This window comes from Halichondria panicea, chromosome 1 (genome assembly GCF_963675165.1).
Source record: "Halichondria panicea chromosome 1, odHalPani1.1, whole genome shotgun sequence".
Taxonomy (NCBI): domain Eukaryota; kingdom Metazoa; phylum Porifera; class Demospongiae; order Suberitida; family Halichondriidae; genus Halichondria; species Halichondria panicea.
Genome location: NC_087377.1, coordinates 16782450 through 16800885, shown reverse-complemented (window position 1 = coordinate 16800885; position 18436 = coordinate 16782450). Strand labels below are relative to the sequence as shown.

General features: G+C 39.8%; 1 protein-coding gene and 5 long non-coding RNA genes across 6 annotated transcripts in view; 3 read left to right on the top strand and 3 right to left on the bottom strand.

Annotated features, from left to right (window-relative positions):
- The window catches only part of LOC135352243 (uncharacterized), a 30651-nt gene that overhangs the window by 8877 nt on the left and 3338 nt on the right, over nt 1-18436 (bottom strand). The gene's annotated exons all lie outside the window — the stretch shown is intronic.
- On the bottom strand, nt 4349-6362 carry LOC135352287 (uncharacterized). Its single transcript, XR_010399721.1, has 6 exons — nt 5346-6362; nt 5219-5297; nt 4880-5156; nt 4697-4824; nt 4484-4640; nt 4349-4422 (listed from the first exon to the last, which is right to left on the bottom strand). It is a non-coding gene; the product is annotated as an uncharacterized LOC135352287 (long non-coding RNA).
- Nucleotides 6123-6800, top strand: LOC135352304 (uncharacterized). Its single transcript, XR_010399739.1, has 3 exons — nt 6123-6396; nt 6460-6534; nt 6585-6800. It is a non-coding gene; the product is annotated as an uncharacterized LOC135352304 (long non-coding RNA).
- LOC135352292 (uncharacterized) lies at nt 7676-8349 on the bottom strand. The gene is made up of 3 exons (XR_010399726.1): nt 8292-8349; nt 8165-8236; nt 7676-8108 (listed from the first exon to the last, which is right to left on the bottom strand). It is a non-coding gene; the product is annotated as an uncharacterized LOC135352292 (long non-coding RNA).
- Nucleotides 14440-15992, top strand: LOC135352273 (uncharacterized). The gene is made up of 4 exons (XR_010399701.1): nt 14440-14625; nt 14688-14854; nt 15246-15450; nt 15669-15992. It is a non-coding gene; the product is annotated as an uncharacterized LOC135352273 (long non-coding RNA).
- LOC135352288 (uncharacterized) lies at nt 16817-18435 on the top strand. Its single transcript, XR_010399722.1, has 4 exons — nt 16817-17296; nt 17353-17421; nt 17903-17956; nt 18235-18435. It is a non-coding gene; the product is annotated as an uncharacterized LOC135352288 (long non-coding RNA).

Sequence of the window (18436 nt, the reverse complement as noted above, 5' to 3'; positions counted from 1 at the left end):
GGGCTTTTGCGGGAGTTATGAGGAGATACACGGATGGTCCCAGAGCCACTATGTAGACTTCATCGTAAAACATCACGTGAATCACTTCAGTTTCCAATCCCTCTTCTACTCTCATCTATGATGCAATCAACCGAATAGTGGGTAATGATCAACCATGATTGTTGTTAAAAACGATGGATGCCAAACGTTCAAGTCAAAAATTGAGCCTTGCAGCTCTTGCAGCTACCAATAGTTAGAGTTCTAATGCAGAGCTAACTACTAAGTAGAGTAGTAACACTCGGTAAATAAGTTTTGTTACGGACTGACTCTTCTGAAAAGGCTGCAATAGCATTCCAAGTAAGCAAAACTAGGCATAACTCGAGAAAGAAGCATTATTTTGCAAATCCATGAATTTAAATCCAAGTAAACATAACTAGAAGCATATAGAAACTCTTACTTGCACTTAATTCATCCTTGAGCAGCTGTAGCGGTCTACACACACAGACACACAAACACACTACACAACCAAAAAGCCCTGATCTGTCTTGTGTCCGTGTACAAGTCCGTACAGTTGTGTACAATTGAACTTGTACATTTCATCTGGGCAATGATGTGTTACGGAAGTGATAGCACATGCAGATGTGTACGGAAGCTGTACAGTTGTGATTCAGCATTGTACATGATCTGGTACAGATACTTAAATATGAAGAAAATTAATTAGCTAGTGCTTGGTTTTAATTGTAATAATACAATCATGCAGGTTGGCAGAGACAATGATGTGTTGACATGCAGCAGTTAAAATAGCTAGAGAACAACTTATAAAAATTACTGATTCATACAGAAGACATTCAAACAGTACATAATTATCATTAGAAAAATCCTGATAATGAACAAGTTTTTCATTACTAAGTTGCTCTCGTTCTCGTTCGATTGTGAAAGGCTGCGTAGTAATGTTACAAGTGCTAGTACATTGATGAATCACTGAAATATGTGTAATAACAGCACTAGATGGAACAACACACAATGTTTTTGTCAAAGTTAACAAGGGACAGTCTTGCTCATTGTGTACGGTGAAACCCATAACTTGCTGCAACTCGAGCTCCTGTAGAATGCAGTAGGTTAAATTGTCCAGCGTAACACATGTCAACAGGAGTCCGTACACAACCTGAAATATAATAATTGGTACATTGTATATGTAAATTGATATTAAACACTTACATTCAAGCAAGGAGTAATTCGTACATAGTGTCCATTATTGACGAGTTGACCCTTTTGGGAATAAACTGCTCCATATGTTTGCACCAAAACATCCAAATTCAAGAAAGACGGTAATGAATGTATATCATATTCTCTTGAGACTTCACCATACATCTGATTGGCGCCATTGAAAGACAAGGCAACATCTTTCAATTTCTTGGTTGAGCCTTGTTTCTAGATGCAGATAAAATAATCCATGCATGTATAGTAAATATTCTCAGTGCTCCAGACTGATATATAGCCTTGCCAAGATTTAGTGATTTTGACGAGACACCATTCAAAACAGTTTGTACTGCATGCTGGTTGTAAAGATTAGTCAATCCAGCACCACACCTATACAAGTATAACGTAGGTAAACCAACTAGCAAAATTATTACTCACTGTTGAAAATCCTCATTTGTCTCACTCTGGTAATAGCCACTTGAGCAGACAAATCTCAATGCTTCTAACGTTGAAAACGAAACAGCAATATCGCGACTTGGGGCTCGTCTGTTTGAAAAAATTTTCTGCTCCCTCATCAATGAATTAAAGGCTTCACACCTGCAAACACAAGACGAAAAAAGTGTCACATATCATTTTACGTACACGATTTAAACATTAACCTTTCAGTGTTGAAAGCAGCAGTGGGACCGAAGTCACAGAGGTCATCCACAAGGTGGAGCAGTAGGTGCACTTTCATTTTTTTAAGCATTTGTGGGTTGTATTCCTTTACCAGGTCTACAAACCCCTTACATACTTGTCTGCTTTCCTCAGAACAATTTGGATTAAATGGAACACAATATGCCAGTCTGAACACCTATACACACGCAAACTAGGGTATAGAGTTTAAAATGCATAATATACATGTACATGTATACACATCCAAATGTAGTGCACTCACTTTTAAAAGTGCCAACCATAATTTTCTTTCATTGGTAGTCACATATGGGGTCACAATAAAAGCAGCCATCTAAGCATTGGTATAGACATTATTATATTTTACTCAATAAAATACCTGTGCCCAGGCTTTGTAATCCCTCCCAACAAATGAACAATGGTGTTTGATTATGTTTCCATACAGTCGAACGTCAAAGCCAGAATAATTGAATTGTTGAACAATAGCCAGAACTTCTGCTTTTTGTTCCTTTTTTAATCCAGCAATGAAGCGTTTCAGTAAGTACTTGACCGGGCCGAGCAAAATCGTATGGAGACATTCAACAGGTGTCGATCTAAAAGGGCAATAGTATGTTGTTATTGTCAGACTTAATGTACCCCTAAAAGTTGTACTTAAACTTACTGATATAAATCAACGTTCAATGACAGCATGGGATTTTCTCGTTCACGAAGTCCAAAGCTAGTTCGAAGACTCTCCTTCTCAGACTCTGTCCGTGCAGACTGTATAGTTCTCATTTGGCTAAGTGATACATCTTTCGTACGTAGAGTGCTCACATCAACAGGATCAACTTCTCTGTCAACCTATAATAATTATACATGTACATACAAAACGTATCACATAATTAAACTAGTGTTCAAGCTGGTGCTGTGCTAATGCCTCTCGCCATGATTTGCTTTCGCTCAAAAGTATAGAAGAGAAAGTATAGAAGAGGAAAAAGTGTATAAAATAATCTGTCTAAAACTGACTTGCAATTGTATAATTATGGTATCATTGTTGTGTTTTGTGGCTGCTTATACCAGGACCTCAAGGATCTAGGAAGCAACAAAGAAGAACATTTTGTTTTCAATTAATTATAAGCAGAAGTGCATAATTATTTCATAAAGTTAGCTTATCTATATAAAGTCACTGAGAAGAAAAGACTTATTACATGCATCTATTGTTGTATTATGTGGCTTTAATACCAGGACCTCAAGAAAGAAGAAAATTGGATCTGTAGTTCATGCAGTGTATAATTATAATATTTAAGAAGAAAAGACTTGTGTACATGCATATTGTTATCTATAGTAGTGTTTTGTGGCTTACCAGGCCCTCAAGAAAAATATGATTCTGCCAGGAGGATCTGGCTCTGGGGAATGAGCGCGCATGCGCATTACATCCATAGGAATAATTAAAGGGTGTGTCCAAAGAGATCAATTTCACAAATGGCTACTGCTAGCTAGCTGTTTTAACAGGTATTTTCTGAGTCTTGTAGCTAACAAAAAGCTAGCGCTTTAGTGCAAGGCTAACTCATATGTTGAATAGAAAGTTTGTGAGGACAGATGATGCTATGAAAGATTCTGAAGAGACTGCAACAGCCTTCAATGTGAGTCAAACTAGCCATAACTCGAGAAAGAAGCTTTAGTTTGCTAATCCACGAATCAAAATCCAAGAGAACGTGGCTAGAAGCCTATAGAAGCTGTTAGTTTTCGTCGCATTGCAACCGTTGAGCAGTTACAGCTGGAACAGACACACAGACACACACACGTACACACACAGTCAGCTTTACAGTATCCCTCGTGCGGCTACGCCTCGAGTCATAATTATACCATGCACTTTCTGCAGTACTTCCTGCTACTTCCACCTCGATGATTAACTTCTGCTGCGCGAGGATTATCAGCAATCAAGCAAATCGCAGGTGCCCTCACAATAACCTCAGTTTTGAGAAATGCATCAAAGACAGTTATTCCCTCTTGGAGTGTTTTGATATCCTCAGCAACAGGTCGTGACATATCCAACACAGAAACCTTGTTGGAACAAGTAATAAAGTGTATGTTACGTAATTGAGAATTTTCACTACGCGGAAGTCCTGCCACAAGGAAACACCAACTGTTAAAACAGTTCCACTTTTTACTCTTATTTCCACTTGTATCGTCAGAGTAAAGAATAATTGGTGCAGTGACAACAGGCTTTCCTAATCCTGAATACTTAAGTGGATGAGGTTGAATGAAATCCTCAAATTCCTGCAAAGCATTATAATTATACAGGTACACATTAGTAATACTATGACTTTTTTAAATAATTATACGTGCCAGCAATCATATACATGTACCTTCATTCCAAGTTGTTTGAGAGTGTTTGAATCCAACATATATCGAAGTAGGGAGCTAGGTGGTGAAACAATAGTTAGAATGTTCATAACCTTGAAGTCAGAAGATTCAAGTATAACCAAAGCACCCGGCTCAGGATACAGGTAGACAACTGATGTGAATGCTATTTTTAATTGGTCCAGTGCATGTAAGCAATATATGTGCTTGGATATGCAACTCAGAACCCTGTATACATGCATGTATGCACAGGTAAGTTTACGGTTTAAACATAATTATACTATAATACCTTGCAGTAAAATCTGTGAACCTTCACACATATACTTCCAAAGTGTGGATGTGAGACTATAACAAAGTCGTTGACAAACACGTGACCCACAGGCAAAACAGCCATAGGGGTTTGAAGTTTTGGGTCTGTTCTCCAGCGCTCTCCATGATACATTTCCCTGGAATATTCAAATTCATTAAATACATACACACGTACATGCAATAAACTACTTACATCAACTCCATGTCAGGCTGAACTGGATACCTCTGGACTACACTTGCAAACAATGGATTAGCGAAGCAATGACGTATTGTTGCCATCATTGAATTTGCATAAAAGGGTGTCCCATCAGATGAATAATACTAAGAGTAGGAAGTTAATACACAAAGTTTGACATGCATGAACAAAGAAAGGTACCTTCGTTGGGGGCTCAAAAACAGGCAAAACAAGTTGCTTTATTTGATGTATCGATGGCAAACAAGGGTTCATCTGCTTCTGAATCATTGCAAACCAAACGAATTTTAAGTTTGTTTCTCCCTATAACACATAACAAGTACAATGGTAGATGCTTACAAACAACTCACAATCGGTCGTGGACAGTGAAGCAAAAGATAGAGTAAAGCATGTTGTTTCGATGGGAATGGAGAATACGAATCAGAGGACGATGAAGCATTGCACACAACTTGAATAGTATCTGGTAAGTAAAGATAGTCGTAACGTAGCTAGCTAACATTGTGAACACTGAATACAATGTACCTTGCAGTGTGTCATATAACTCATCCTCTGTATCCTCACCATCATCGTCATCATCGTTATAATCTTCATCAGGTAGAACCTAGCGGCTTATAATTAAACGGTATTAAGTACTATTGCTTGAGTTTACCTGAAAGTCATCATCACATTCTACATGCCCTCCCTGATCGTCCGAGTCATCCTGGATACCACCATCATCAACATCCGCCATTAAGGAATGAATTGAAGCTTGATGCTTGTGCTTCATTGTCTTTAGATGCCTCTCATAACGAGACTTAAATGAGCAGTCTATTTGGCACACTTCGCACCAATTTGCACCTTAGTAATTATGATAATTAATACAGAGTATTAGACACATTGTATGTACCTATTGATGTTGCCATATTGTGTTAATTGAACCTTCCAAGCTGCAATTAAGGGGAACCTCAACAAAAGTGCTTTACTTCTTTATTCAAAAATAAGAATTCACGTGCCTTAGATCTATCCACGTGAGCGCGCACATTGGCCACCATTGCGCAGTGACCGAGACTGGAAGAAGAGATCCGCTGACAAATTCATGAGATTTGACTCTATTAGATCGATGTGATCATGTCTCGCTTGCTATCTGCACGAGGTAGAATAAGTACAAGCTCATGGAACACTCCCCGTCCTGTTACAACACTCAGAACCCCCCACAGGAGTGAGTTTGATTAAGTTATATTAATGACCTATAATCTGAAAAATTGCTCATCCTACATGTTGCAGGTGGTTCAGTGCCAAGTCGTACTGATGGAGGTGCATCCGGTAATGGGGATGATGCTACCGTCGATGTGCTGGCTCAGAGAAGAAGCAGTGGAGATGGTAAACTATATAAATCATGCTATTTACTGATGTTTTGCTATTATATACAGGGCTCAGTGATGTGCAATCACGGAGGTCTCAGTCAGAGCAAATATCTACTCTTGCTGAAAGTGAGTATAACATTTTTTAGTCACGTCTATCTGACATTGCAATGCATAATAATAGATAGTGTTACACTTATTGCAAGCAAGCAGCAGGAAATTTTGGAACGGGTGAAGGCCACTGACGTAAGGTTGAGCCATATTATGGAGACAGTAATCAGCAGAAGTTTTCGAGAACTAAAAGTACTAATCGAAACACAGGAAAAGAAAAGTTATACAATACGAAATTCTCCTTATGAGGTAGGTCAACTTCTTTGTATATAAAAATTGTCCCAAAAATATCGATTAATTATTATGTTTTAGGTGGAGCTTAAGCACAAGATTGCCAACTTGTTTTGCGAGACACTAAATTCGTATCCTCAGGAAAATGAAGTGAATGTAAGTCGAACTTCATCAGTATTGTCTTGCAGTATATACAATATATGCAGGACGTTGTTAAAGATACTCTATCACGAGATGACTTCACCAAAAAATACAAAGTTGTTGTTGCTATCAAGGCGGCCAAAGATATGCTTTCAATTTTCCGAACTGAAGAAAGAAGGAAGGTTATAACTTATACCGTAATGAATGTATACTTTATACTCCATATAGATATTGGGAATTCCTCCATACCCAAATGCTTGTCTTCAAGACACAGTCTCGTTATGTCGTAACCTCATCGATTTCTTGAAGGCCTCAACAGAGAAAGTCGAACCGAACTACTTGAGGCACCTTGTTTTGATGGTTAGTTCCAGCCAAATTTTACTGTCCAAATTATTATTATTATACAGCGCAAATATGTCAGAGAAAATCAGGCCTGTGCTCAGCACAGGTTTCATGAAGGCTTTAAAACATGGCTTTCGGATGTTTATGAAAATGGTGTCGAGGAGTCAGAATGGGAGACATTATTTGAGGAAGATGAGCATCACCCATACAATGAGTACCCCGTATCGTATCCTGACATTACGCTGACACAAGAAGGAACACCTGCTCAATGAGTGTATAGGTTTCAGGCAACTGTACGTCACATGCATGACTGACTCTTGTTTTCAATTATCGTTCTTTATACTCGATATCAATCACCACTTGTATTATCGACTAGGTGTTATTATTATTGTGTTACCTCAATTATATCTCTGCCCAACAAATCATCTCTTTACTTCTCTCGACTTGCATTAATCATTATTTTGATCCAACACTATCTTTACTCCTCACATGCACAGTCATGGTTCATTAATTCTCAATGGAAAGTTCAAAGTTCATCACACTACCTTAATAAACACTAATTTCAAAGAAAAGTAACACTAATTATTACTCATCGTCAGAAGATGAGAAATAAATGTTCCAAAGCTTTGGAGGAGTTATGTACAGTTCTTTCTTGTGTCTGCAAGTCTTTCTTATGAGATATTTGGTTTTCCGAATCATACCACTGCATGTACGTGTATACAGATATTGATCGATAAAAACAGATGATAAAAAGTCATAACTTACACTAGCACAATCGTAACAGCTCAGACTCTCTTTACGTTTACCACTGCATCTTGGATGCTTGAGCCTCTTCCTTTCTGCAATCTTGGAAGGTGTGCTGATTGTTGATTTCTATGTGTAGGTTAATGGGTATTTATATGCTTATTACTATAAACGGTAACGTACCTTGGTATATATCTTCTTACTAATAGATGTCTTTCGACGACTTGTCAACCAACCACTAGCACTGTACCAGGCATTGTGGTATAAATCACATGCTTTGTATTCGTATTACTCACGAATATGTGGGATGATTAAAACTACCACCATCACGATCAGTGGGGTCCGGGTCATCAGCAGTTTGCTATGAGTATTAATATACCATTAATGTAGATGTCTTGTAAAAAATCACTCCTACCACAGAGTCTAGACTATAACAGGGAAGTAGTAGATCATCAACCCCCTCATCTGCAATGTCGTCAAACGACAATTTTCGACTTGTAAGCCTAAAATTATAATTTTGATCATCAGTGCATACACAGTATAATAGAAAGTAACTCACGTGTTTCCACTGTCTAGATGACTGACGTCTATTAGCTGTTTGGCGTTGAGCTGTCTGGCCAGTTGTTCTACCCTACACAATAAAAAAAAACCAAAGTAACTCTGTAAACCTTCGTGGGAGTTTGCACCTTTCCACACTGTCAGCGAGCATCAGTGCCTGCTTCTTAATAGCTACAGTAACAATAAACAATTGGGTTTAAGTGCTAATACTAATATACACAATCACAGATTTTGATCAGAAGGCCTTGCTTTTATGTACTGGGCAAATTGGACAAGAAACTGTATGTCCTTTCAGCTCATGCTCACCCTTTAACTCTCCAAGAATCTTAGCAAGGCTCATATTAATCACTCATGTCACTCAACAAGCTCTCATTTGCTCACATGCACAGATGTGTAGCAGAGCAGCTCCTTCCTCACTTGTGATACATAGTTGAACATCAGATTTGCAATCTTAGTGAAGTACATATTACACACACATCTTTAACACATATATGATCCACTTGTATAGTAAATAGATTTGATACGGTTCTGTGCACACATCAGTATAATAAGTGCACCTCTCACATATCCTAATCATGTATGTGGATTTTTGGTTGTGTACACGAATATAAATGTCACGAAAGTGAACGAGAATATCCATTTGTCAGAATCGACTGACGCATGCGCAGACAACTAGTACCAGGCCTAGTTGTTCGCCTAACCGTTATAAAAACGAAAACTCGGCCTGGGATCGAGGCTAGGAGAAAGCATGAATTTGTAAGCAGAATGAAAGAAGGATTGCTTTTTTGGACGTTTCTGGTTTTAAAATTCTGCTGTAAACAAAAAGTACGCACAACTTGAATGCATAATTATTATACAAAGTTCAGTGTGTTCAGTTCTCCCCGCCATCCACACAATCAAATTCTCTTTACACCACATGTGGGTACCTCATCCCACAAGCATTCCTTTTTAATACCGAAATGGAACTCTTTACCACTAGAAGTTATTAATAGCCCCTCTGCCCCTCTGCTTCATCATTTAAATCGAACCTCAGTAATTTCTATTCAACAATGTAATATCATAATTTTCTGTTCCATTTTTAATAAATAATTATTTATGGCCATCATAATAGCTACAGTAGCTTTATGTCCACATGTTATGTAGCTTTGGCATCTCCACCGAGGCATCAGCACCCCCCGGTGCTTTCATTTATTCTGTAATTATGCTTTCAATGTTGAACTTAATATCTAGAAAAGCTTTTTTCAACACAATAAAAAAATCAAGATTGATCGTTGAACAATGTTAACTCCACAAAATAACTAATCACTTATAGAAAAGAAATCCACAATTTGAATACGATCAGAATATAGTTCTGTCTGTCCTCCGGCTACAATGACCTCTCCACTAGAAAGTACTGAGCATGTGCAGCCGTATCGTGCAGTAGGCAGATCTCCCACTTTCACCCACCTCCTGGTGTCAGGCTGGTAGAGGTAGATCGATGAACTTGGGTTGCGTCTGTCGTCCCGTCCACCAACGGCTAAGAGTGACCTCCCAATACTGAGAGGAGCTGAGAACACGAGTGGTACTTCCTGTAAGGTCTGCCAGAGAATGGGTGGGTCCCGGTTGGAAAGGGCAATTGCAACGAGTTCCTTGAGGTTCAAGTTGTCCGATTTGGTTGCCCCAGAAAGGGCATTGGCAATAAGTTCATCGAGGTTGACGTGGAGCACCGACTTGGTTTCCCCAGTGTGATCCAACCCTCCCATTAGGTAGAGGGTGTTTCCTATGAGAGTCGATTTCAGTACTGATCATGGGCTAGGTAGTGACTGAGCAATGTACCATCTTCTTGATGCCACGTCCAACACCTCCACAGAGGAGGAGAACTGTCCTTTAATACCCCCACCAGCTACAATAATGTGGTTGTTGAAGGAGACAGCTGTTGAGGAAAAACGAGCAATGTTCATTGGTGGATACGGGCGAGTCCATTTTCCTGCTTGAAACACTGCAAGTTGATTGGTTTCTTCACTGGTTCCCGGATCCTGTCCTCCCACCAGCACTAGTCGATTAGTGAGTGATGTCATAGAGAACCACTTGGCAGTGTACTCTGGTAGTTTGGTCCATTGATCTTGCTTGAGCTTCATCACTGTACACTCGTCACAATTGTCATCAAGACTAATATTTCCGTACCCTCCACCAACATACACCGTGTCACCGATAACAACACTCCGTACCGCGCCACCCATCTTGGTTGGCAAATTTTTTCCTCTTTTCCATATCAGAGTGAGTGGAGGTCTCAACTCTCTGAGAGGGGGACCCTAAATAATGAATGAGTATAATTAATTAGGATAGTGTCTACTAACAAGCGAGTGTTACTTGTAGCAATAATTGCATGCACACTAAATCACTTTCTCTAATTAGCTTAAGAGGCCACGCCCACCAGTCTAATAGAATGTATGGTACAGATATATCGGATTAAAGTTTCTACTATATATAGCTCTACAATAATAAAATAAGAAACTGGTGCATTTCGTCTCACCTGTCTCTGTTTTTGACAATTTTCGCTAACGGAGTACATAATTATAGGCACACTCAAACGCATGTGTAGTTACGGCTTAACATACAAGACAGCATCCATGCATTGCTGCTGTGGGAATCTCATTCACACACTACATGTACGCACCTTCTTGACTGGTTGAATGTCCTTGGACTCTCTCTTTGTTGCCTCCAATGTGTCTGAGCATCTAGTCAGGTCATCATCTAAAAATCGAACCAACATTAATAAAGACGAATTTGATTTTTTCGTAGAGTGTATAGTGTTAGCTGTAACAGCTAAAATGTAAATTGACTCACAGATGTCCCTGGCAGATGGTCTCCTCCTCATGTCTTCTTGCAAGCAACTGTCGATAAGCTTCCTCAACCTGTGTGTGCGAGGGATCCGGGCAACATGGAATGATCCATCTTCCACAGATTTGACTGTCTTTAGCTTGCGAACAATCTGTACCATAATCGCCCCAAGGGAAAAAACATCCACGCTATTATCGTAATTCTCCTCATCCAATCGAATAGCTTCGAGAGGTAGATACCCTCTACGGTGACCAACAGCTGTGAGGGTTTGGCTAAGCTTGGAGGGATCGTATAATCGTGACATACCAAAGTCGGAAATTTTTGCGATAGGCACTGGTTGTGTAAGCTTCAGCAAGACGTTATCGCCACAGAGGTCACGGTGGATAATCTGCTTGCTATGAATGAAGGCCAGACCACAAGCCATGTCTTTGGAGAGACTAATTTCACATTCGCTAGTGAGGGACTCTTCACCAAGGCCAGAGAAATAGGATCTCAGATTGCAATCCATCAGCTCAACAATGAGGATTGTACTACCTGATTTGGGGTGCGTGGCAGTCGACAGAAACTGAACAACGTTTGGGTGCTGGAACGACTTGAGAAAATCACTCACGATCAATTGCATTGCTAGCTTCTTCGTTTTTGCCGATTGAAATACTTGCCTGCATCTCCACAGCATCGTGAAGCAGAACTTTGACGGCACACATCTCGCCCTCGTAGCTGCCTTTGAAGACTGCTCCAAATGCACCTTTACCAAGAAGCTCGTCTAGGAAAATGATCAAATTGTCGTTGATCAACTGGCGATTTTGGTCATCTGCAGAACATTATGTGTGTATGTCACGTGTGTGTGCGTGTGTGTGTGCGTGTGTGTGTGTGGGGGGGGGGGGGCAGGGGGTTAAATTATACCAACTAATTATGAGATATGCATTCCTGTGCTGAACTAATGCTTACCCTCTGAAGTAGACTGTAAATGATCTTTCTCGATGGTCTTGGCTATGTGAAATTCACCCACGATGGGACTAGACAAAGCCTCCACCATATCTTTCCAGCTTTTCTCTCCTTCTGCATTAAGCCATTCTTTCAAACCCTCACGATAGCAGTCATTAGGATTGTTGCTCCATTCTTTCCCAATGCTGTCAATTGTAGCTGAGGGTACATCAAGAATAAGCAAGATGTTTCGCCACTTGATTCGAGCATCAAACGTGACGAGGTACAATCTCTTTAGATCTGCTATTGTGAGATAGTCAGACATCTTCTCTAGCTCTGCAGAGTGTGGGATGGATAGAGACATACTGATAAAATACTAGGCGGCGGCGGCAGCGGGTGACCCTGTCGGCCACCATAAGTAAAGCTATATAGACTAGCTAGCTCTAAACCATCTACAGTATAAACAGTGCTGTCTGCACTCACTGATAATAATCCAGAGGCTACAGTATTTTCATTCAGATCACAGCATTGAAGTTACAGTAGAAAAACAATTTTTATCCCATGGCCGGATGCAGCAATAACAAAATTAATATCTTTGTAGTCACCTCGACGTCGTGCGCCGCCGCCCGTAGGGAGGGCGCTAGGCAGCGGCGGCCCGGCGCGACTAATATCTTTGTTCTTTGTTGAATACATTGGTCCCTTCCCCCCGGATACGGCAATATTTTCTGCCGTAGAGGGGTCCGGGGGGGGGGGGATCATCGATGTACGGCAACTAAACGTAGACAGTCCGGTGGACCATTAAATTGTGCTGTTGCAGAGGGTTCCCCCTTACGGCCCCACAGTGCAGTGCTGCCCGGTCAAGAGTAGTGTAGATCTGCTATAATTATTTGAATTGATTATATAACTATTGATTATATAACTAGGCCCTGATAAATTATGCTCAGAATAATTTTAGCATATCCCTAGGTGTCCAAAAAATTAATGTTCATTTTTGTAAAGATCCTTATAATTATTAAATTTTACATAATGATGTTCTCATGGCAAAAATGGCTGAAGGTGTTATTATGGATTAGTTCAAGTCAGCAAGATAACATATGTCGTGTGTCAGTTGTGTGCTGTGTTTATGTCTACTAATTCTGTCTATAATGTTTATGTCACATTTTTGGGAGAATAATTAGAGAATAATCGTATTTTTTATGACAATAATCGTAGAATAATAGGCACATTTTTCAAGAATTAAGGGGGAAAATAAAAGCATAATTTATCAGGGCCTAATTATAACCCAATAACGTAGATATGGCATAATAATTATGGGCACACGAATTATGTACGCACATAAATGCAACAGTAGCATGTTGTGGCTGTATAATCAAGGAATCGAGGCTATAATAGTGTACAGTATGTTGTTACAGTACATTTACACCACTTTAAGTGATACTCTGGTTTCTGGTCCAGACTCCCACTGTCCACAAATATTCTATTTCCTATGCATGTGCACAATGGTCCATGAGCACAGAATAATATTATTGTGTTAATGATATTCATTTCAAAATAATGATTTCATAAGGAGACTAGTGTAATGACAAAAGCCGCCTTCCCGCATTCAATTAGAGACACTTGAGGACCAGACAACCACACATACTCACAAAAGGAAGTTATTGGATAATCATACCCACGCACACACTGACAGGGATCATACTCAGAATTCAATATTGATGTTGGTATATACAGTATGTGGTGTGGGTATGAGGGTCAGTTTCTGCCAGTTACAGTTCTCTTGTGGGTGAAAATTTACATGGGTATGATTTTCTGAGGGTATAGTTTCCTTGTGTATTTTGAGGGCATCAATTTCTGAGGGTCACTTTCTGAAGGTGATTTTCTGTGGGTCACTCACTTTCTGAGGGTCACTTTCTGCTCTGCGCACTTAAGGCCCGGGTCCAGATTTCAACAGATTTCAATACCAAAATTTACACTATGTTCATACTGCTGTATTATTTGCAATATACAGTTTATGCTGCATCAAAATGATCCAAAATGAAGCTCAATGTTTTCTTTTTCCTATTATATAGCCACAAAAATGATGATGACGTCATGGCACTTTGCAATAGATAGTAGATTGGACAGCGTTGAAGCATAGATAGTATCGAGGGGTCCGGAACTGTAATTTTTAGCGTACAAGATTTCAAAATCTCGAGATTTCACAAAGATTTCAGAGATTTCAAAGATTTCAGAGATTTTACAGAGCATCACTGGGATTGAAGATTGAAAGTTCTACCGTCATTCAACACTTGCACTAGTTAGTCTAGCCTCAATCCCAGGCCGATCTGTCTCTAATTGAACGCTAGGTCGCCTCCTCAAGGCGACCTAGCGTTCAATTAGAGACGAATCGGCCTGGGATCGAGGCTATAGTTAGTCATGCACCTCGGTCATGAAGGCATAGATGGGCGTGCCCGTCCCCTTTTTGTAGGCAGGCCACGCCCATCTAGTCAAGGCATGACACTGAGATTACAATAAGATTACGGAAAATGAGGTCAAAGGTGGGATTTCAGAGATTTCAAGATTTCGGGATTTCATGAGATTTTATGAGATTTCAAAAGATTTCAAAAGTAGGTGTACAAGATTTCACGGAGTGTCGGACCCCTCGTAGATAGTATAGTATGTTTGAAGATGCCAAGATCAAGCTTCAAAAACAAGGCTAGATGAACATCTCATAGCTAGGTACTAGCTAGCCTCGATTCAAGGCCGATTAAGTATTTTAATCGGCCTGGAATCGAGGCTAGGTACTAGCAGTCGAACAGCAACTGGAATAAATGCGAGAAGTTTATTTTCCAGGAAGTGGGCGTGTCCGGAAGCAAATAGCTGGTGCCATTGTGTGAGTAGCTGCCTGTAGTTAGAGCTGTGTAGCATAGACCCAGACCACTGTTAGAAGCTGTTCAAAGCTCAGAAGGTAAGTACAGAAGTTGGTTTTGTAGTATATGTTTGAAATTAGGCGTATACTTCAAGTTGAAGCAAGTTTTGTTGAGTATACGTAATGTAGCCAAAATTGCCATTCCTGTAAACATGATTTTGGGCTTTTACATGGAGTAGCTAGTCTGTTACGGGTGGGACACAACTTCTAACTATATAAGTCTGTTCCAATGTTATTAAGCTAAGTGTATGCAGAGTTTTGTAAGTGTATTCTCTTTGCAACAATTTGTCAGTTGACTTTTGTAGATGGCACTACATTGTGAATATATCATAAATAGTGTGTAAACAATACAAAGAGCATAGTTAAAACATTATGTATGGTTAAATGTTCAGTCATGTTGGCATATCTATCAATTCGTCTTTTACTCCAGGCCATTGATAACTTTTGTCTCTATATTCTCCTTGTCACTGTCACTGGTCTTCGCTGTCTGAGTCCAATTCAATTTCCGGCTCTTTCGTTTCAGCAATCTCTCTGCAAATGGACCAGAAGTACACCCTGGTCCACAGCCACAGTAATAATGGCTGTATCCCACTGCTGCTAACATTTAAAAACTCGCTGTTACGTGGCAAATAACGGTGAGATTAATTAACCTGTTGCTCGTTAATGTTGGATGTTCAGGAATAATTTATGAGTAACATTACAGGTTTATTCCACTTGCTAGGTATACTAAATAAGCTGGGTAGGTTAGCTGAGCTTCTCTACAGTGGGGTAAGCATATACATTGGTCTGTTCAGGCAATTCCTGATTAAAAAAATATTTGACCTGTAATAATAGCATATTTTTCGTACCACAGAATACAAGTACGACTGATTTGGACGATGCTTAGAATGTATTGAGGAGGACGTCTGTTGGATGTAATACACAAAATGTGGCTTATTGTGTGCTCACATCTCTCCAACTAGTACTATTTTGTGGTTTTTTATACAGCATTTTCAACGATGCATTCTCGACTCTCAATGGATCGACACGAAAAACAATTACATATAAATGTTCATCAATCCTATAAGATAGCACTAAACATGTTCAAATTCATCTCATATACTTTTGCAACAATTTGTCAGTTCAGTTTGCTGTGGCATGTAAATTTGTCTAAATTTGTTTGTGTTGAAGTTTCTAAGCCACGTGACTGCTTTGTGGCTATATTTAGTTCCTGCCATGTGTAATCGATTGGTGCAGGAAGCAGGAAACAAACTGCAAAGGGAAGAGGGTTATAAAAAAATGCTACTTTTGCGCAAGCAATTGCGAATAGCTCATTAATATATTCATGAGAAAATAAAACTCCACGTAGGAGCATGCACTGGAACCATTGCGGTTTGACTGCTAGTACCTTGATGGGTTTGATTTCTCTCTCTTGACACTAAATAGTTTAATCAACCACATGGGTGACCATAGTACAAAAGGTTAATTGATAAATTACAAAGAGTTTTACTAACAAATTTACTATTGAATCCACCCACGCGCAAACAGTGGTTACCAGGCCCTCTAGTGAGAGGGGCTGGGATAGAGGCTACTTGCAGACTACTTCAAGCCTAGTTTTTAGTGTCTATCAGTTTAAAACGTTATTTTTCAGGGGGGGGTCAAATTTATTTTCGCCAATTTTGCTCAGAAGCAGAAATATAAGTCTCAAAGCCAGCTATGCAGTGACCTAGAGAACAAACCGCTCCTGCTATCGAGGCTAGTGCAAGAGCAATACTTTTGATTGTATCTCTGCTTCTGAGCAAAATTGGCGAAAATAAAATTTGACCCCCCCTGAAAAATAACGTTTTAAACTGATAGACACTAAAAACTAGGCTTGAAGTAGTCTGCAAGAGAAGTTTGGATAAATCCAATTAGTGACCTTAATTAGCTAAGGTCAAGTGGTTCCAGCCTCCTCTGATCCTGACATAGGTTTGAAACCCAACCTCCCGTTAGGGACGGTCGGGCTCCGCCCAACTACTATAACTGCTCAACGGTTGCAATGCGACGAAAACTAACAGCTTCTATAGGCTTCTAGCCACGTTCTCTTGGATTTTGATTCGTGGATTAGCAAACTAAAGCTTCTTTCTCGAGTTATGGCTAGTTTGACTCACATTGAAGGCTGTTGCAGAATCTTTCATAGCATCATCTGTCCGCACAAACTTTCTATTCAACATATGAGTTAGCCTTGCACTAAAGCGCTAGCTTTTTGTTAGCTACAATACTCAGAAAATATCTGTTAAAACAGCTAGCTAGCAGTTAGCCTCGATTCCAGGCCGGTTCAAGCGGCCTGGAATCGAGGCTAGCTAGTAGTCATTTGTGAAATTGATCTCTTTGGACACACCCTTTAATTATTCCTGTGGATGTAATGCGCATGCGCGCTCATTCCCCACGTGTGTGAGAAAATAATATCCAAGATCCAGATCCAGATCCTCCTGGCAGAATCATCTTTGTCTTGAGGGCCTGGTAAGCCACAAAACACTACCATATAACAATATAGATAACAATATGCATGTACACAGGTCTTTTCTTCTTAGATATTATATACACTGAACTACAGAGAATCAATTTTCTTCTTTCTTGATGTCCTGGTAAGCCACATAATACAATAAATAACAACTTACAATAGATGCATGTAAATAAGTCTTTTCTTCTCAGTGACTTTATATAGATAAGCTAACTTTAATATAAAATTCATTATAGATAACACTCTAATACTTTGAGCGAAAGCAAAAACATGGCGAGAGGCATTAGCACAGCGCCAGCTTGAACACTAGTTATGTAGTGCAATAATAGTGTCTATGATCCTACTACAACTCCTTTCTCAAAAGTTTCAGCCTCTAGTCTAGTTTAATTATATGGCTCCCGTTACCAGATTATACATTGTACACTACTGTATAACACTTTGATTATTTGTGTGGGTAGGTACTTCAGCATGTGATGTGTTAGATGGGCGTGCCCGTCCCCAGCCATAAAATGGGGGGACAGGTTTCAGCCCTATCTAGCATTCGTTCTGCTGCATCCCATACTAACTATGAATATAGTTAATATTAGCCGTGCCTCTAACCACAGAGCTCAGCTTGCTGCAGAGAAGGGGAGGAGCTGGGAAGCCAAGGAATGCATTACGTAAGAACTATACAATCTGATTGGTGCTGAAATGCATTACGTTAGCAGTCTGCAATCTGATTGCATGGTGCTGCATGATTTTCTGCAGCAGAACGTACATATTTTATACCCGTACATGTGTTGTGTGTGGTGTCCCTTTTATCATAGTTGAGCCATTTTGCATTTAGCCAGTATAAATTATAGCTACTGTTATCATGTGATTTTCTCCCCCCTTACTTCCTAAGCCCTCAAACTTCCACTCAGTATGACTATGACCATGTGACTCTTTAACCCCTCAGTTCCCGAGCCCCACTCCTCACTGTCTGACTCGGAAGAGGAGATAGATTTTGGATTCTGGGAGAAGGCGTCCACCCTACCCTCGGACAAGACCCCAACCAAGGACCTGAACTTGTTATGAGACTGTTATATATTATTGTGTCTGTTTTTGTACGTACCACTTCATGTCATCATATTAACTATGTACGATGAAATGTTGTTGCA